This window comes from Lissotriton helveticus, chromosome 1_2 (assembly GCF_964261635.1).
Source record: "Lissotriton helveticus chromosome 1_2, aLisHel1.1, whole genome shotgun sequence".
Lineage (NCBI taxonomy): Eukaryota > Metazoa > Chordata > Amphibia > Caudata > Salamandridae > Lissotriton > Lissotriton helveticus.
The window spans coordinates 304,114,226-304,136,224 of record NC_136058.1 but is presented as its reverse complement, the minus strand read 5'-3'; the positions used below and the strand labels follow the sequence as shown (position 1 = coordinate 304,136,224).

At 42.7% G+C, this 21,999-nt stretch overlaps 1 protein-coding gene across 2 annotated transcripts in view; it reads left to right on the top strand.

Annotated features, from left to right (window-relative positions):
* Window positions 1-21,999, top strand: part of TESK2 (testis associated actin remodelling kinase 2) — a 599,416-nt gene that overhangs the window by 169,067 nt on the left and 408,350 nt on the right. The gene's annotated exons all lie outside the window — the stretch shown is intronic.

Below are 21,999 nucleotides of genomic sequence, written 5' to 3'. Positions count from 1 at the left end.
AGCCATGCACTAGCACTCATGATGGCTTGAGGAGACATTTTCATCCCTGTACCAGGGACCATAATACAGTGCAAACCGGCCTGTGTTGCTCTGGGCTGGTGCAAAGTAGGTAGGAGATGAACAATGATCTCTTGGATCTTCAAGTTTGGAACAGAGGTTAATTCCATCCTGGTTCAAATACTGATGATGATTGGCATTGCAGGCACAACTTGATGTCATTCAGATCCTTACTAGATGGTCGGTCTCTGTCCATTTTGCTCTCCTCCTTTCCATCAAAGTAACCTGTCCAAAGTAGGGTTTGACAGCATTTGTTTCTTTTGGATAATTTATTTAATGTTTAGTACACCCTCTGTCTAATCTTATTAGATCCATCACCTTCCATTTTCTGTCCTACGTTGCCAATACACAACTGGTTTCTCAGCTGCATAGGTATTCCCAAAAATTTGCTTCCAGTCTGTGTGACTGTGTAACAAGTATCCTTTAGGTGAGGAGCTACAATTACTTTTTTTCACATATGTCTTTATTGATTTTAAGATTACAGGTATTTTGTGAAATGCTATTGGGGACAGCCATCTCCAACATCCAAACATCTTGTACCAATGAATATTTACCTGTGAACAGGTTTAGAGGGTGCCACACACACACAAGGTTACAACTGTGAGGAATATCCCATTACACCTCTGTAGGATCTGGAATATAGAAACAGACCTACGAATGTGGAGATAAACATATCAAGAAAAAAAACACTCCATTACTGTTTGGCAGCTTACTATAGACTGCAGTCATCAGTCCTGGTGGGGTTTACTAATGGGAGGGAGGGAGGAGCACATGGTGAAGTGGTGTACATTTCAGCCAATTGATGTATATAAAAGGCAGGCACTCCGGTGGAGTGGTGGGTAGGAGCATAAATCGAGCAGATAACGTCACATTGTCATCAGTGTATGTGATCCCACCATGCTCAGGGTAGTTTCTCGTCTGAAGTTGCCTCCACTGCAGAGTGATCCCCTCCCAATCAGGAAGTGCAACAGCCCTCCCTATAATTGTGCTACCTTGCTGAAGTGTATCTAATACTGGGAGTATTCCCGTTTTCTAGACCCTGAGCCAGAACGATAAGGTAGAGGGGGAGGGCTGATTTCAAGGACATTGCTACTCGCGGGCCAAATCAATACTTTATTCTGGGATTTAGTTTTTTTTTATGTGCTTTGGTGCATTGTGACCCAGCAAACAATGCGTGACTTTCCTGTCTGTCTACCTATTATGGTTGATATTTGCGGCAACATCCCATCCCAATAGGCACTGAAAGTCTGACAATCCAATGCAATAGGGAGGAAATTGGCTGCCTCATGAGAGCAGCATAGGCAGGAATCATCGTCACCTGGGAGCATATGGCCTGTCTGTTCGGTGGTTACACAAGTATAGTGCAAATAGTTAAATTGGACATACGTGTGTCAGGAATTGGTTGAGATGTGTTTAACAATGCTGAAACACTGCTGTTACTGCCCGTTCGAAAAAACTCTCCAAAGCGTGGTCTCTTAGTGTGTTTAATGCCGTAATTTGTCTCTTATCAGAACATATGGCATTATAAAGGGCAAGCGACTGTAGGTCTTCTCTGCCTGTGTGTAAGAACTGTCAGAAGAGGAAGACATGTTGCAGGTTCATCATTGGTCCTGTTCCAGATCAAATACATTTGATGGGTAAGAACAGCAAAGGGGAGGAAGGATGTGGGCGGTATGCCATAATTTTACATCAAATCCTCAAAGGGACAAAGCATCTTATCAGTAAAAAGATCATCCACCCTACCCTCCCACAAATGTACAAAGGCCCCCTTTTTCCCTTTGCCCACATCATACGTTGAGCGGAGAGCTGTACTGCAAGGTAACGGAGTTAGGCATGTAACATCTGTTGCATAAGATTATGTAGGTACCTCATCACGCCTCAGCAATCCTTATGCTCACCCTTGGGTACCACTTTGCTAGAACCCCGCAGCCACCCTAAAACATGTGTCGGGGGAGATCCTACAAACCAATGTCCCAGTTGCAGTGTACCGTCCCCACTTAACCATATTGGTTTTTTTTCAATCTTTTTTTTTTTTCACAACAAAATTTTTATTATTCAATTGAAGGGAGGCAGAGCAAGAGCCGTGGTTCCCCACAATCAGGAGAGTGCCACCAAACATTGTAACACATTGTATGTTTGTCATTGTAATGCTAAGTAAATTGAGAATAAAGCAAAGTAGGCTACCCTTCCCTTTACCCCTATCCCTCCCAACATCCCCAAAGGCCCAACTACCCCACTACCCACCCCTTATCCCACCCTAACCCCATGCACGTGTAGAATGAAAACACAGTTGTTAACGGTCGTGAGGTATGACACAGTAATGAGGCCCCCTCAGAACCTCTGCCTAGAACTCCTCCTCATTCGCCGCAGGGGGATAAAGCGGCAACCCCCTATATTCCGCCCACCTCTTCCAGATCTTAAAATGTTTACGGGGGCAGCCTCTCGCTTCAAAAATCGGCCGCTCCAGTCCCATATAGTAATCCAGGGCAGCCTTCCATGCACACAGGGGGGGGGCTCGGACTCCTTTCCATGCTCTGGCCAGGTCTCTCTTGGCCACCACCAGTCCTAGTAGCAACAGGTGGCGCTTGTATATGTTCCCACCAACTCCTTCGAGTACGTGGAGTAAGCCCAGACGGTGAGTGCGTGGGAGGTCCCAACCCAAAACCTCAGACAAGCAATTCCATACACCCCTCCAGAATCCAAACTATTGTTTCAATCTTTTTATTAACATTTTTTTGTATACTCTTTCTGAACAAGAACATTAGTGCAGTGGCATCATACATCATTATAGCATTAGGAAAATACAGCTCATAGTACAGCAATCTGTAATACATTATTAGAATTTCACTACGTTAGCAATAATGTCTTTGGTGAGACATTGTGGTACAAAATGTATCTAGGCTCTGAACGTGATGCCTCACTTGTTTGAACTATGGAAGCAGGATACAATAACATGAGGACAATGCAATCAAATCAGGGGTAGGGTAATTTCCTGAGACCTGTTGCCTGGTATGCTGTCAAGTGAAATCCCTGCCAGTTGTAGCTGTCGTTGGAGCCTAGCCTATGTCAGTAAAGCTCTGTTCTTCCTGGGCCTCTCCGAATGTACTCCGAACCCAAGTGTTGGTTAGCCGGTGACACGTCCCACTTAACCATCTTGTTGGCCACTTGATCTGAGCAGCTGCATCGTAATGTTCGTATTTCAGGGCTCCCAAGCCACCTCCATGAACGAAGCATACAATTTAGTGACTGCTGCTCTGTCTCTCCCGGAACCCCATGTTAGTGCTATCAGTAATGTACGAAGCCCTCTGAAAAACCTTCTAGAATGTATGACGGGGGATGGCAGAAAATAAACCTAGTTGCTGTTGGAGTATGAGCATCTTAGAGACAGCCATACGACCCATAGGGGCTAGTGGTAGACCCATCCAAAATGGGAGAGAAGTTCTTTTGGTCAACAGTACCAGTTCTATATTGCCATCTATCAAATCCTTCTCGGTGTGATACACAGATTCCCAAATATTTAAGTGTCCTAACTCCAAAGAAGGGGAGTGTGGGGCAGAGCTGATCGTTGTGTGCTGGACAACGCTGTCAAGGGGTATAAGCTGGACTTATCCCAATTTACTCTGAGGGCTGAGGCCGTACTAAAGTGTGGGAGGAGGTCAATTAAGCATTGTATATTACGTCCCTCCTCTCTGAGGTAAATCAAGGCATTGTCGGTGTAGAGGCAGATTGTGTGCCACCAACCAGCTACCAGTATCCTCCAGTCTGGGCCTTTGGCGTGCATGGTGCAAGCTTGAACTCCATAGCGAGGGCAAAAAGAATTGGTGATTAGGGGCAACTCTACCGCATGTCCTTTTTTTAATTGTATGCCCGTTTTCACCTTGGCTGTCCGACTATATTCTATAATTGCAATATCCAGGAGAGGACCTTTGGTCCCATCCCCAGTCTGTGGTGGAATACATTAAAGTGTAGGCCTAACCCAAGGTGTCAGAAGCCTTTTCTGTATGCAGTGAAGCCACCCCAGGGGTTAGTGCCAGATACCGGTGCCCAGTCCGTTGCCATGAACATGCGGTGCATATGAAGGAAGGTGTTTCTTTCAGGGATGTAGCCATTCTGATCCGAGACCATTAGCCTTTGCACTATTGGCACCATTCGGTCAGTCAAGACCTTCCTGAGAATATTGTAGTCCGGATTTAGTAACAATAGTAGGTGATCTGACCAGTAGAGTATCCTTGTCAGCTGTGGGTAGGAGGACCAGTACAGCTTCTTTCCTTGATTATGGGGTAGAGGACACCCCAAGCTCATACATTTGCTCTAATCTCTGGGGAGGGGGGTGCAAATTATCCAGGGAGGCCTGTATTGCAGTAGGCATCTGCAGCTTCCTACGTATCTTACATTGCAGCATAATAGGACCGGATCGTGGGATTGATTGCCTCCTGGGTATTAACTATGTCTCCAGTCGGGTATGTATTGCTGTGAAGGGGTTTCTGGGGACTCAATCCGAACAAGCTAGGAAAGGGGTCTCCTTGCCCTATTCCCCTCTGCATGTTAGCAGGCATTATATTCTCAGTAATCTAAAGAACCTAGATTAGTGAGGCTGGTCATATAAACTATTTTCACTTGCACTAGTGGAACTACAGCACAGGGGTCTGTGAGCACTGAGTAATATGAATATTCCCTTGAAACTTGGTGGAGGAGCCATCAAAATCTGCCACATGTGTATGGATCACCCAACGCTGTAGGTGTTTTGTTAACGTTATAGATTGTGCACCTGGCACTACTTGGTGAGAGTGACCCAGTGAAATGTCTGGCATACAGTTATAAATACCTCCCCAAATACAAGTTTCTAGAGAATTATTTATTAGTGCTGGTGTAAGGATATTGAGGAGTGCTGCTTGGTTTGAGTTAGGCATAGAGTGATATCAGGGACAGTGGAAGCTCATCTAATAGACCCTCCACCACTTGCACACTCCACCACCACAATTATGCTCTCCGGGTTTATTCGCGAATGCTGCACGGAAAAAGGCACCCCAGGGGCGACCAAAATCAAGGCATGCCTGGGATATCGCCAGTATGTTTTCCCCACAATCGTGCCCCTCCACCTCTTACGCAGAAGCTGTAGGTCACACAAGGACAGATGCTTCTATTGAAGGCATGCTATGTGTATGCCGCAGCACTTCAAATGCTGATAGACTATGTATTCTTGACCTAGTTAGCCATGCTCCAAACATTCCAGCTCTGGAGGACGTAGGGTAGTTTAGTATGTCTGCCTTTGTCTCCTTTTCTGCACTTCAGCAGTTTAGTCAGGAAATAAGTTGACTTTTCAGTTCTCCATACGTCAGGGATCCTTAGCTTGTGCCACTTGTAAGATAAGATCCCGATCACAGCAATTAAAGAGGCGGGCAACCACCTGTCTTGGTGGGGCGAATAGGGTCTGCCCGGCACCAGACAGGCATGTTCCAGTGCGAAAAAAAGTTGATAGTCTGCACCCTAGCTCAGTGAGCCAGCTATTCCTCCAAAAGAAATGCGCTCTAGAAAACCCAAAATCCTAACATTGTGGCTGTGTGAACAGCCCTCTGCTTCTTCCACCTTTTTCCTAAAGAAATATACATCCACCTGGAGCACTCTGATGTGCAGAATCTGCATCCACAACTGAGGGCTTAGGGCTGCCATTGTAGATTCCTCATTGTCAACAGGCGCCCCAGGAGCCTTCCTCTACAGCATGGGAGCCAGTGGGCAGAGGTGCTGCACTTGCAGTGATGCAGAAGGGTGCAAAAGTCTGTACGGATATTGTATTGTGTGCTGAGCTAGCGGTCCTCAGATCAATAGGACTTCCTGGTTGCCATGTTGGCCACGCCCCCATCCTGGGCCCCAATTATTTTAGGCTTAGTGACATTAAATCTGAACTTATTTATAAAAAAACTATAAATATGTATCGGACAAGGCAATGTTGCCTACCTGGCTAGAAGACCCTCCAGCTCCCACATGCAATGTTAACTGGTTGTGGTTATTGACCATCATACAGTGCAGTATCTAGGGCTTATTGTTGTGTGCTCCACTCCCTACAGATGATTCTGGTGTACCTCCTAACCTAAAGAGTAGCATGTCACAGTTGTTTCTCCATGTATTCTATCTAGACTGGATTCTTGCAACCTTCTCTACCCAAGTCTACTGACATATGCCATGGGTCTCTAACCTTTTCTGTACTAAAAGCACTCCTGTTTAATGAAACTCATTGAGAGCCAGTGGCTAAGTAATCACAAATCCAAAACTATGCAGCCTAATTGTGATCATGATGTCAGATGGCCATGAAATGAAAAGTAATTTTCTAAAGCGCGAACTGCCTCTCCTAACGAAGTCTCCTGGTGCTGTAACTAACAGCAGATCAAATGTGTAACGTAAACCTAAATTAGCTTTAGGCAACAAGCATCCGATAACCCGAATATCCACGTCTTTAACAGTTTCCTAAACTGCCCCTCCTGTTCACCAACTCTGAGCTCCTTAGGCATACTATTCCAGGCTTTTGCTCCAAAAAAGGTTGCTGATCTTCCGCCTCTAGTGGCTAATTTAAATGCTGGAACCCTGAGCAGAATTGCAATAGTAGACCTTAATGTTCTTACCGTGGTATGAGGCCTAAATCTTGCTGAAAGATATCTTGGACCCAGCTGGCGATGGGGTCTAAAAGTTGTCAATAAGAGTTTGAATAGAACTCTTTTGTTGACCGGGAGCCAATGAAGGTCCATCCATGCAGCAGAGGCCGTTGCCCTACGTGGTAGTCCTAAAACCAATCTGACCGCTGCGTGCTGAACCACCTGTGGTCTCCTCAGGATAGTTTTATTAATTCCATCAAGGAGACTATTACAGTAGTCTAGCCTCGATAGTATAAGAGCCACCGCTACTGTCTACTTGGCGGCCAGAGGGATCGAAAAACTTTCTCACGGTTTTTATAAGCCCAAAGCAGGTCCCGGTCAATTTCAGAACATGGGGTTTGAATGAGAGGGCAGAGTCAAACCACACGCCTAAATTCTTAGCCACTTCCACCATTGATGGCCGTGCTGTGGTAGTGTCTGGCCACCAATAATTTGGTTGAAAAAGGTTATCTTTACCAATTTGTAAGATTTCTGTTTTGTCGGTATTACAGCATAGATGATTTTCCCTCATCCATTGTAATACCGCTGTAAGACAGATTTTAAAGTTTTCCTCTACATTGGTAGCGGTCTTTTTTTTTTTTTTTTGGTAGAGTTTTATATAGCGCGAACTAGACCCGAACCGAATCAGGTATCAGAGCGCTTTACATAGCACAAGTTACGTTTTTTTTAATTTTATTTTTTTACATGATTTTATTTATTTATTCAAAGTTTTATATAGCGCGAACAAGATCCTTACAGATATCAGAGCGCTTCACAATGACAGGGTAGGGGACGTAGGAGTGAACAGCGATAATGGAAGCAGTATAATAGTCACTGACATAGTAGGATAAAAATAACATACATCAAGCATATCAATATACAAACCAATGACTTAGTGTAGAGAGAACACTGAGAGGGGGCATCGGGAGAGTGAATCAGTATACCAAAGTGTATCATATATTGGTCAGTATTAAGAGAGTAGCGTAATAATGTCCCCCATCAAGTAGGAGTATAGTGCCAAAGGACCAGGTGGACAGAGATACAGAGCAATGCAGAGTCTCTAATCCTGCACCTATAAAGTTCAGGAGATCTTGGCCAGAAGGATGGTTTTCACCTCTTTCTTGAAGAGCGCAGTGGAGGAGATAAGCCTGATTTCAGGAGGGAGCGCATTCCAGATCCTGGGTGCCATTCCTGAGAAGGAGCGCTTGTATGATGACAGCTTTTGCTAAAGTCAATTGGAAGAAACCTTGGGATATGTTGGGTGGAGAGATCAACCATACCTGATTAGCTCAGATAGCCTTCAATGGTAAAACCTGGCAATTTACATACACACATACATTTATTTTTCGGAAGGTGGCTCTGTATATGGTATGCCACTAGGTAGGGTACCGTGCACATAGTGTAGGGGTTCCGCAAAAGTGTACAGGGCTCAATGTAAAACCTAAAGTGCTCTATTAGTGGTAGTGCGGGCTAGCAGCCTTAGACCCAACAGAGGGGAGTGTAAGACATTTATTGCACAGCATTGACCAATAATGGACACAACTCGAAAAGGAAATCCACACCAATTCTAGACAAATAAGTTTGGTTTGTACTTTATTTTAGGACCAGGATCTTCGCAGTAAGGGAAGTATGTTTTTAAATAGAAATACTTTTCACTTTCAAAAAAATCGACTCTTTGAACAATGTTGGAGCAGTTTAATGGTATATGTAGGAAAATGCGGTTACATGGTGAAGTATTACCCTTACAGTTCCAGTCTTCTGAGCCAAACGCCAAGGGGCAGGTGAGTACCAAAACTGCACCACCAGCGGCACTGGGACGGCCGGGTGAGAGGTCAAAAACAGAGTTCAGACCAATGGAGACTTGGGGTGCTTGAAGCCACACTGCTTGCAGGTAACTATCTTGGTTGCAGGGGCCAAGCTTTGGGGGTTATGTCAAGCATTTGGAGGGGGGGGGGGGGGGGGGAGACGACGACAGGAAAGCAGCAAAAAACGTACGTACACCAGTGGCACAGGGGCAGCCGGGTGCCGTATGCAAATTCAGCATCGGTCTTATCCAGGGACAGGAGACCTCGACCCTGGTTAACTATAGAATAGTCTTTTCTGGAGTTTATGATTAGTGCATACATCCTTTCTTGAGCATCAGCTTCTTGCTTTCTCCTTACAGTCTATGTAGATCTTTGTGATCATAGAATCGACTGCTCCAGCTTCTTCCACAGACGCAAGGGAGGACGCCCCTTGTGCAGTAGGCCAGAGTTGTGGAACAATAAGCCCTCACAGCATGGAAAATAGTGAACTCTTTAGCCTTAATGAAAGCCTTTGAGAGAATTGTGTTGGCTATTATTTTCCTTTTGCTTGTACATTGGGTAAAGTTGTTGATTTGATATTTGTCTGTAGCTTCAAGAAGCCAACTTGTGGTGCATGCCAAATTCTTCAATTAATAGTCAGTCCATCAATATATGCAATAAAGCATGTAATAAAGTAGGTTCTGTCCACTGGCAGGCAATATCTACTAGGAGAATGGCTAAAGAAACCTCAAAGCATGAGACAAGATCCCAGTTGTACGTACTTTAAAATAATAAAATATCTGTTATCTTTCACCATTAAGGCATTTCAGTAGTCCCTACTGTACCATTGACAGCTGTGTCTTCACTAACATTGAAGTACTCTTCCATCCTCTATAGGTAGTTTGTTAGCACAAGCATTGAATTAAAATAAAAACACAGGCAGCCTTCAAAATCTGAGGCATCTTCTTCCAAAATAATTATATTTTGTTTAAAAGTAATTTGCCGCCTCTTTCTTTGGCCATGGTTGTACTAATTTCAGAGCACTAGAGTTTCCCACCCTGCCCATTTTCAAGAAACCAGCCTACACATGCTGTGTGTGTACAGCTTTATTGACCACTATGTCCTTCTGATGCTCTGATTACTAAAATGACTCCTGGGTTCGTCTTAAAAATGCAATGCTTAAAAAGACTGGGGCAGGAATGTCTTCTTGCTGGACAAGTCTTTTAACCACAATGTCATGCATCAACTACTTTACAGTGCGATTGCGCTCCAGGTCCTTCCGTGCCTCTGATTGCATCCTTGGAAGCAATGTTTGTTTGCACTTTCTTTGGAACGTAGTCTTACAAGGAATAAGGATTTCGCATGGTTAGAACCACATTTAATATGGAGGTTTTACCAGTTGGACTGCTTGCATTTTCCCAGTTAAACTGGTTGTGTCGTGTATTTCTATAGGTTCTGAATCAATCCCCCTATTCCTGACCCTATTCTGGTTAAACTAACTATCAAGTTAACTAACAGTCAGCCCATGAGGCAAGACGAGCCCCCATGATGCAGATACCGTTATCTGACGCAGTCACACTACGGCACAGGAACGTGTTATCTGATTAGGTCATAACGCTTGAGATCTAATTAGACAAGCGACATTCCTCCAGCCCCTGATAAGGCATACGACGTTCTCATAACAAATCAAACCTATGACAACTTGGGAAAAACCCTGCGGCCATTGTTTTGATTTCACCGAGAACTTTAGTAAAGAATGTGCTAACGAGCAAGTCGTATGACATCTTTATTGACGTATCTATGTCCATCCTTACGTCAATCTCGGCACCTTTAAGGTATAAATATTACCGATCTTGCCCTATGCAAACACACGCGTGGTGACAAGACGGAGCAGCCATACTTGCCGAAGCCGAGAGCAGAAGCAGACCCCGCTGGCAGCAGCCCCGCCTTCCTGACGCGCTGAGAGACGCGCTGCTATCTCAAGCCGAGAGACCCAGCACCGGCGCTTCTGGGCAGCCCTCGCAGGCAGCCTGGAATATCGAGAGCAGAGAAAGAGATACCATTCCTCATTCATCCTAACTTCCAGGTACAGAACTGAATAACCCCTCACAGAGAATTCCTTAGTTATTCACTTGGCAAAAACAAACTTAACTTAAACTGTAACTTTCTATTCCCGCCCACGCATTAGACTTAGGTCAGGTACACGGGGTAGGCGTATTTAGAAACACCAGTTGAGCACGTTTAGTCAAATGTATATGTGTATGTAAATATATTTTAATCATTTTAAACATCATATGGCTCAGAAACCATATCAATGTTTTTACAGTATTATTTTATACTATTGCTTTTAATGTATGCACTTAACTTAACTATAAGTATTGCAATAATATCGATCCATTTCTCTTGTACGAGAAAAGAGACTGATCAATAAATAACACCTTTTTATTGAACACGCCCGTCTCTTCCTTTTCTCTACAATCTGATGAGACTAAGAATGCACGTACTGACTGAGTAAAATAATTGCCTTGTGCTCACACGACTCTCGAGATTGACTCTTGATTAGGGGAGAGCAAAGTTGTCATGTTCTATGGTTGTCAGAAACTAAATCCCTTCTTGTCTAATCAGGGAAGTTAATCCTTCCTTGAACATTCGAGAAAGTTTCTAGCGAACTCTGAGCTTAGCTGGCAAACCCAAAAATTAAGTCTAGTATCGACAGTAGTAGACCTAGTTAACGTCTGGCCTAGGCCTTTACTGCTGTAGGTACTATTCCAATGCGCAGAGCCTATTGGGAAAATAGGAGCTACACTACATGGCGCCCAACGCGTTTGGAAAGGGCGATAAAACTAACGTAAGACATTTAGAGTAACTCAGTCGTGCTTTCTCACTCAGACCCCTTTTCCCAAATACTCCAAAGACGTCTGGAGTGGGTGAAAGGTAATATCCTCCAAAACCTCGCAGGAGGGAACTCCTATGTATGGTTCTTGGTATAGTCAACGTTGAAGGATAAACAGTTCCAAAATATTGTGCATCTAATCTTTGTTCCATAAAGAAACCTGATCTGCAAATAGACATAATACCATCCTGTCAGTAAAATGTCTGACAATGAGGATGAAAGAGAGGCAGTTAGATTAGCAACTGAACTCGCAGATGCTGATGCTACCATGCAAGCAGCAGACGCGGATATAATACTCATTCCGGTCATTAAAAGGAGATCTATAACCTTAAAACTTATAGAAAATGGACTGACACCTAGAGGTGGCACAGTCATATTCATAATCGAGGCACACGAATATCGGCAGACAGAGGTATACTATTCATGGATACATTTTCCAGCAGCAAATGCTGTAACAAAGTACTTCCACTATTACAAAGTAGAGGAACCTCCTGAAACGTACACTCCTTTTGAGGAGGTGGAAGTACCACTCAAATTCCAAGAGCATTTGCTCTTATTTGATGGCGCCCTAAAACATAACAATCACATTACAAGGCTCGGTCCTTTAGGAAGACCAGGAGCAACGTGGCCGGTCTTAGCCGGATACACACCACATCCAGACATCGAAAGAATGCCTGCAGCAGAGCTATTAATACAGCTAAAACAACTACTAAAAATTCATAGACAATTAGTTCAGTATGTAATGCGGACTTCAACAATTCAGCCAGCGATTAAACTTCCACAGCTGACCCCTCACCAGGGGAACACAAATAAAATCACACCACAGAACATCCAATCCTGCCTAGGTAAAGTTCCAGCTAAACGGGAACAAATACCATTCTGGTTGGCACAGAAAATCACCCAAATAGAGGCGGTGTTTCCTGACACCACCCCGCTGGAAAAACACAGGATTCTGACTATATGTCTCCCAATGGGAATCGCACCACACATTGAGGACTGTGACACTTGGGGTACAGTCTTTGCTTCCATCTACACAAAAACGCACGGTGTTCCATCCATTTCGGTAATACCAGATGTGCTAAAACAAATTCAAGATGAATACGGTCCAGAACCTGCTTTAACTCTTGGTATGAAATTACTGAAAGACTTCAAGCAGGTCTCGGCTATATTACTAGCCAACATAAAAGGTGAAGCAGCAAACGTGGCGATCCGCCAGAGGTTAAAAGAGACAGATATAGCAGACCAACCAGCTGAAATTGCTAGAATCATAGAAAAATCCTATGAAGAACTAGGCAGAGATAGTCTAGGTGGAATACCAGTAAAACCGCAACTGACTACAAGTCCAGAAAAAATATTTTTTAATAATAATAATTCACCAAAAAAGAACTGGGATGGAAATAAACAATCCAATCCTAAAGAAAAGAAATTCCAGTCCAGAGGAAGGTCTCCGAGGCGAAGAGAGAAATCTCCAAACGAAAGACAGAGGTCACCACAGAGTGACCCCTCTGGGAATAGATATAACCTTAGAAATAGGGATAATATTAAAAAACCTGATAGATATCAAGACATTGATACACGTCCCTCTCAATCTTTTCAGAATTCCTCGCAGAAATCGGAAAGAAGAGGACGATCAGAAGAGCACGCCAAGTCCAAAGACAAGGAACCTGCTCAGCTAAAAAATAAATTACAATTTCCAAAAAAGAAGGTAGCCAGTATCAAGGTAGTTAACAATGCCGAGAATACTGAGGACACAACTGAAAAACGGAGAATGGGCTCAGACAATGCTAGACAGCGCAGCAGAAGTGAGCATAGCTCGCAAAGTCCTTATGAATCATCTGGAGACAGTGGACACGAATGAATACCTTCAAGTGGAAACTGCAGACACCAGAGTTAGCAAGCCCCACAAGATATACGAGATAACATTACGTATGGAGGGAGATAAGACTAGGAAAATAAGGGGACTATTTTGGGATAACCTCTCCAAAGGCTATGACATCCTTCTAGCTGAAAAAGACTGGCCACCAGAGTTTGTCAGGGAGTGCCCTCATGGCGAAGAAGTAATTATGCCTGCCTTCTCGAATCAAATACCGATTCATAAAAAATACACACTTGCTAGAAAGTGGGCAGTGGCCTTAGCACCTGCTTTATATAAAAATCATGTAGGATGGGATGAGGATTCTCCTCCTCACAAAATCCAGTTAAAATCACAACCAACTGCACAAAGGCAGTACCCAATTAAGCAAGAAGCTAAAAAACAAGTAAATGAAATACTAGATCAGCTAGAATACCAGGGGGTGATTGAAACTTGCACCTCACAAATGAACAATCCTTTGTTTCCGGTCTCCAAACCAGACAATTCGTACCGTCTAGTTTTGGATTACCGACACCTTAACACATGTTGCAAAACCTTTGCAGTACAAAACTCACACAGTGCTGCACTAATGAATAACATAGTGCGCAAAAAATACAAAACAACCTTGGACATCTCCAATGGATTCTTTTGTCAAAACATAGCACCAGAGAGCAGATATTTAACTGCATTCTCAGTAAATGGCACTCAAAAACAATTCTGTCGGTTAGCCCAGGGGTACAAGAACAGCCCGGGGGTATTCTCAGCGAGAGTAACAGAATTACTACAACTATATGATGATGAAGCATTATCTTATGTTGATGACATTTACCTAACAGATGATGACTTGGAGACTCACTTGAAAAGAGTGAACACCATAATACTTGGGTTCGCTGCAGAGGGTTACAAATTCAACTTCAAAAAGTCCAGAATTGCCCATCTGACGGTCCTATTCTTAGGATATGAGTTATCAAGTGAAGGTAAAAGCCTGGCAGACAATTTCCTAGAGAAATGTGCCGTAATCCAAGCTCCTAAAACACTAAAAAACCTACAGTCAATTCTAGGCTTCCTAAATTTCGGAAGAACATACATTGCAAATTACGCAGAAAGGGTCAAACCCCTTTATGATCTAATTAAACCAGACTTTAAAAGATCCAGTTGGACTCAAACACACACAGAAATTTTGAGATCCTTACAAACAGACATGCTAATTAAAACAAAATTAGAAACACGTGATAACACACGCAATCTTGTGATTCGAGTCATCCCAGGGAGATGCGGATTCACATACCTGACTTCTAATGAAGGAGAAAAGGTACCAATTGCATTCAAATCACACTTGTACACAGAAGCTGAACAGAAATTCAGTAATACAGAAAAAATCATTCGTGCAGTTCAAACCGCAATAGCTAGAGAAAAAGACATAGCTGATGGTAGACATATCACAGTCAGAACCGCAGAATCAGCCTTTGAGGCACTAACAGCACCGTGTAATTTACCAACAACAACATTGAATCCGGAATGGATACAATGGGTGAATTCAATCACAATGGACAAAGTATACTACTTCTTTGATCCAGAACTAGAAGAATTAAAAAATCTAAAATATGAAAAGACGTATCCTCTGCCAATCGACATTCTGCCTCTACGACATTACGCCTGTGTAATCTATACAGACGGACATGCTCAACCCTCCGTTTGGGGAGAACATGCATACAACCCCACATGTGAGATTACAAAAGAAGAGTGGCGCGGAGGTAAACTAAGACCTCTATTAACAAAATCACACTCAGTAGAAACTAATTCAGAACTACAAACTGAAATAATAGCTTTGAAAATGGCGCTAGATAATGCGGATCGCGAATTCCCGACGCTTATAGTGTCAGATTCATATTACTGCGTCAAAGCATATAACAAGGATTTGCAGACATGGATTCAGAACGGTTACAAAGATGACACAGATGCACCAATAAAGCAGAGACTGCTCTGGGAACAAGTAGCTCTTTTGAAAAAAGAACTACCAAAGACTCACGTGACTCACTCACTGAGTCATCAACGTGATGGCGTTCACGTTGTAGGGAATTCATTGGCTGAAACAGCCGCAGCGGCAGCCACTAAATCGGCTCCCGTAGATCGAAAAAAGCGTACATTAAAATACATTGACGGTGAAACAATGCTGGCGGTGAAAACGTCATCAAAAGGCGACTGCTCAGCGTTACCGATCAACTATCCACTCAATTATACATACATAATCGATGCAAACTCCGTCCCTTTTGCTCGAATCCCTGGAGTGGGGGATAGAGTGATTCCAAACATGGACAGGAGAAACTTGTTAATCGCAGACGCACACATGGGCGAGGGTCACAGACACCTTAAATTAAAAGATTCTCTGGAAGAATTACAATCACGGTACTGGTGGCCAGGCATGAGCCTGCACTACACCATGTTTGTAAAAAACTGCCCAAACTGCAACAGAGATCGCAGTGGGGAGAGAAGCAGTTTAATACCTCGTCGTATCAAGGCAGATAATATTACCAGCAAAAAGAATGGCTTGCGATTAACATATACAGGCTAGTTTCCACTTATAATGTAGATCACCAGCACTCGGCTGACGTCCGGACTATTATACAAGATTTGCGAGTCTAAATGGCATATACGCTAAGAGCATGCTACGTTCGACCATTGTTTTCACTCAGGCAATCCAGCCTGGGGGGGAAACATGGCCAAATGAGCACAGCCCAGCGGGAATCTTCTCACTTCCTTCCTGAGGGTACGAGATGGTGTAAAGAAAAAACCAAGGCAGAAAGCAATCTATAATGGAAAGGATATTAGGTTCGGGAGCTGGGGGGGTCAAACATCTAATAAGTGTCCAACGTAGTCTAAATAACTTGCCAAGAAATTCTCTGAAGGGATTCAGTCCGTACGAATTATTATTCGGAACTAGGATGTTGATCTCTGACCTTGATAGTCAGACTTCAGTGGTAATAGAAAAAAGCTTTGATGTCAAAGACCGTTTGGCTATTTTGCAGGACTTAAACAAAACAAGAAAAGACCTGAGCAACATACAGTTGAAACAACAGCCAACAACCACTGAAGAATCACCACCTGTCCCAGCAAGACCTGTCTGGATTCCAAAAGTCAGGGATCTAGTCAGGGAGAAGATCGCGGTAAAGAAGGAATTTGGGCCTTCTTACAGAAAAGCAGTTCCTGTCTTGTCTGTCAACAGGACAAGATCAGTTGTACTACCGCCACTTGCTGGAAAAAAGGAGAACCGAGTTGTATCCATCGACCTGGTAAAACCACAACATGTGGCCGACAACAAACAGTAGGCCAAGTGGACTCCCAATAAGTAGCAGAACACCAAGGTTTGCTACCAGCACAGAGGTCCTATCAAAAAGGCTCATCACATTCGAAACGCCTGCAGAAGAACAAGAAGGACTATGCAACAATGCAATAGAACTAAGACCTCTGAAAACCCAAATAAAGACATTTAGCAGAGACACACCAATCTATACTGAAGTACCAAGTGAAAATGCAAGGAACAAAAATCCTGAAGCAATTGGAACAATTGACAGAACTGCATCCGGGTACTTCATCAACTTCGATGATTCCTCTGACGGCTTCAGTGAATCAAAGACACAGCCATCATCAAAATCCTTTAAAGACAAAGCTAAGGAACTTTTGAAACATCTGAAAGAAACATATCTGGTTTCTCCATGGATTGAATTTTGGGTGGGTTTTGGTGCATTTATCCTCATACTTTGGCTCATCATGGTATTTACTTTGGGACGCTTCATTGAGGGAAAATATGCTAAAATGGACACAGCAAGTCAGAACATCAACTTGGTCCTCAAACCACACACATCTTCACACGTCGAGAAAAGAGAACTTTCTTCAGAAATTTCTTCAGCCAACTTCACAGCCAATCCGATACCTGGTGGGGTAGCCTGGGACAACACTGACTATGAAATTTATGGTCCGGTCGAGATCCTGAAATATCCACACCAAATCAAGATCTCCTTGAGTGACTTTGCAAAACCAAACTCATTTGCTGATGATTGGGACTTCGAGAGTATTAACAACATGATGTCTGACTTAGTATTGTCTGCTAAATTTACAAAACATGATTATTTGCAAGGTTCTACAAATTATGATAGTATGTATTGCTATAACCATTATGGTAACCATTTTTTGCATAAATCTGCACAACCTAGAAATGTTTTAAATTATAATCAATGGGAACATTGTGCTACACCTCCAAAAGGGAGCTCTAGAACCGTGTATGACAAATATTCATATTTTTCAGGTTTTAACACAAGTAATGCTGAAACATTTTATTTTAAATTGTCAAACAAGACAGGGATGAAAACCATGATAACCAACACAAAATTGATATATTCAGATTCATTCTTTGAAAAAATGAATACATTTGGATTTGATTATTGGGACAAAAATGTTGATTTGAAAAGTGTTTGGGGTACAAAAGAATGGCAAGTACAGGGTTTAGAAGCTTTGTTTAGAGCCTGCATGATCCCAGAACAAATGATATTTTTAAATGACACTGTTCAACAAACCACCTGTCTTGGCTTAGCCAAAATCAAAGATTTAAATAAACCGTCTATTCCAAAGCCAACAATGTTTAGCAATAGCTCTGATACAGATGAAGAGATAGACGTAAACCATATACTAAACCAAAACAGAACACATCCTGATTGGAAACAATGGTTGATCTGGCCCACAGATTCAAATAACTGTCAAGATAGATTCCTGAATAAAACACAGGGTTTCAAAATGACCAGGCCAGACCCTAGATATCCCCAAAGACATCACCCAGGGATAATAACAACCTACAGTGTGGGCAAATTATGCCTTCAATGGCTACAGACTTCCACACTGCCTGAAATTAAGCAACACCTAACTTTACTTACTGATGGTGCTGACTTGCGTGATTTCATAATGGGACCACGCAAACAGCGTCAAAAGCGTTTCATAGCAGCCTCTGTATATGCAGCATACAATGAGGCCTGGAAGGTTACTCAAATAGAAACAGCAGAAAGAATACGGGAAATTGACCGTATTAATTTGGAAAAATCACTATCTGTAGTGGACAATGGGTTAATGACTCTGTCCTCCAGAATTTTTTCATTGGACAGCATTGTGTCTTCAGCAATCGATATATTATCGCAAGACTTACTGTTATTACAACATGGTCAGTCACAATTGTGTTCCATTGTACAGCTTGGCTGGACGTTACAAAATCTGCGTTCAGGCTATGTGCCTTGGCGTTTAATCAACACAACGTCACTATTCCAAATCTTTAACCTTACTGATAGACAAATCGGTATGGCGCAAAAGGGTGCTGATTATACAATCTTGAGCATTGAAAAACTAGAAAGATTACCAATGACAATGTCAGAACGACCTGTCAGTGAATGGATAATCCACGGAATCATAAATATTCCAATCTCAACCTTCAGGTTTCAATACTGCCAAAAATATATACAGGCTGGCATGTACGAGAAATTGGGAAAGGGGTACCTTAAAACAACTTGGAACCTGCCCTATTCACATGCATGTGTCAGTAATAAAGGACAGAAAGTGTTTCTTAGTGGCAACAATTGTGCTATGTCACTAAGCGGCACGCTTCTGTGTAACGGAATTAGTTTGCATGGAGCCTGTGAAGGGAATTCATACAACCTTTCATGTCACCAGCAAGGCGCACCTGCAACTGAAATAGAACCATTCTTTCAAAGACTCTATAATGGGAGTTACATTCTTATTGTAGACCGCAGATGTTGCAGTCTTATGCCCGGGACTCCTTATCTAGTAACTACAACGGCGAAGGTCAAGTGCTGTGGACGTTCTTTATTCCCCAGCTCCTTTCCAGACAGGGAGGCAAGGGCATGGCCCAGTTTGAAAATTACTTCTATTCGAATAGACACTTTAAGCAGAATGAAAACAGTGCTTCTTCAGACGCCTACAAGGCTCACGTCATCAAAAGAAACGTATGATCTACAAGTCGCAAGGACGACTGCAGAGATACATACATTATTATCAACTAATTCCCCCGTACATTTCGCGGAAATCCTAAGCGAAATCTTAAATATTTCTGATACCACTGGGGTCTCAAAGGTATTTAAGACAGTATTTTCGATGGCATTAACACCATTCAAAGCCATACTGGGTATTTTTCCAGATTTCGTCCATTCGATTTTTGGCGGACTTCCCCTGATCCTGGGACTAATTGCAGGAATCCTATTCTTAGTCCTTATTTTTCGTTATGGCAACCCATGTCACAGATCAAACTCTCGCGACAATGGAAGATACGATCCTAGCCATTGGATACCGGGACCGGATATCAAAAATCCTGGGACTCTCCCGGCTTAGAGACCTGAACATGACTTGGTTTCTATAATTTCGACCAATGTGGCAAAGGTGTGTTTTACCTGTACTAAGGTATCTGCTATGCGGAGAAGAATGCGTGTTAGACACCTGTCTGACGCTACAATCCGATGCGCCGGTGGATGCAGATACACTGTTGGTTCCTACCAAGGTTCACGCTTTGTGCTGCCCTCAAAGGCTGCCAATCCTGATGACGGCATTCCTGGAATCTTCACCACTGCGATTGAAGAGTAGTGAAGTTCAAGATGAAAGCAGCATCGAACAGGTACGACCTTCTGTCAGTGATGCAAATCAGAATGTCAATGGAGACAATCATGCGCATGAATGCATGGTTACACCTATTTCCGACTTAGAGGAACTTTCCCATGAAGCTGTTGACAGTTTTTTCGAAAGCCTGAATGATATGATGTTCTCTCCAGAACAGAAATAGAGACTTTTGAGTAAACTCGCACACGGCGTTCCCTGAATTCGGCCTTCAACTTTAAAAATAAAGTCACATGAACAATTACAATCCAGTTCACGGACAGCAATTTTCAGCAACCCCCTAAAATATTTTTCCATATTTTTTCCGGGACACTGATCTTCTGCTTAAAGTAAGAAACTATTCCTAGAGAACTAAGATTTCTGTTTTTAGATACTTTATTTAGACTTTAGCTGCCCGCTGGTATGTTCACAAATATTTTATTATGTGATGAAATGGTCTCGACCTTCCTTTCTGTATAGCCATATTAAGAGCCATTTCATGTGTATTTCTCAAATACCAAATTAGCAATAATGCATACAAATGCGTGTTTACTTTTGCATTTAATTCGTAGCTTAAGTGCATACAATATATATGACTGCAATTTTTCAGTATATTTGAAAATTTCAAAATGCATTTATGTATTTTGGGGTGGTAAGGTATACACTATTCTCTATAGTATGTTGTACTATGTTATACTATGCATAGATTAGTAAATATGACCATAGTTAGCGTGGAGTGGGTGTCGTGTATTTCTATAGGTTCTGAATCAATCCCCCTATTCCTGACCCTATTCTGGTTAAACTAACTATCAAGTTAACTAACAGTCAGCCCATGAGGCAAGACGAGCCCCCATGATGCAGATACCGTTATCTGACGCAGTCACACTACGGCACAGGAACGTGTTATCTGATTAGGTCATAACGCTTGAGATCTAATTAGACAAGCGACATTCCTCCAGCCCCTGATAAGGCATACGACGTTCTCATAACAAATCAAACCTATGACAACCTGGGAAAAACCCTGCGGCCATTGTTTTGATTTCACCGAGAACTTTAGTAAAGAATGTGCTAACGAGCAAGTCGTATGACATCTTTATTGACGTATCTATGTCCATCCTTACGTCAATCTCGGCACCTTTAAGGTATAAATATTACCGATCTTGCCCTATGCAAACACACGCGTGGTGACAAGACGGAGCAGCCATACTTGCCGAAGCCGAGAGCAGAAGCAGACCCCGCTGGCAGCAGCCCCGCCTTCCTGACGCGCTGAGAGACGCGCTGCTATCTCAAGCCGAGAGACCCAGCACCGGCGCTTCTGGGCAGCCCTCGCAGGCAGCCTGGAATATCGAGAGCAGAGAAAGAGATACCATTCCTCATTCATCCTAACTTCCAGGTACAGAACTGAATAACCCCTCACAGAGAATTCCTTAGTTATTCACTTGGCAAAAACAAACTTAACTTAAACTGTAACTTTCTATTCCCGCCCGCGCATTAGACTTAGGTCAGATACACGGGTTAGGCGTATTTAGAAACACCAGTTGAGTACGTTTAGTCAAATGTATATGTGTATGTAAATATATTTTAATCATTTTAAACATCATATGGCTCAGAAACCATATCAATGTTTTTACAGTATTATTTTATACTATTGCTTTTAATGTATGCACTTTACTTAACTATAAGTATTGCAATAATATCGATCCATTTCTCTTGTACGAGAAAAGAGACTGATCAATAAATAACACCTTTTTATTGAACACGCCCGTCTCTTCCTTTTCTCTACAATCTGATGAGACTAAGAATGCACGTACTGACTGAGTAAAATAATTGCCTTGTGCTCACACGACTCTTGAGATTGACTCTTGATTAGGGGAGAGCAAAGTTGTCATGTTCTATGGTTGTCAGAAACTAAATCCCTTCTTGTCTAATCAGGGAAGTTAATCCTTCCTTGAACATTCGAGAAAGTTTCTAGCGAACTCTGAGCTTAGCTGGCAAACCCAAAAATTAAGTCTAGTATCGACAGTAGTAGACCTAGTTAACGTCTGGCCTAGGCCTTTACTGCTGTAGGTACTATTCCAATGCGCAGAGCCTATTGGGAAAATAGGAGCTACACTACAGTTGATACTTTCTTTCATTGATTGACAG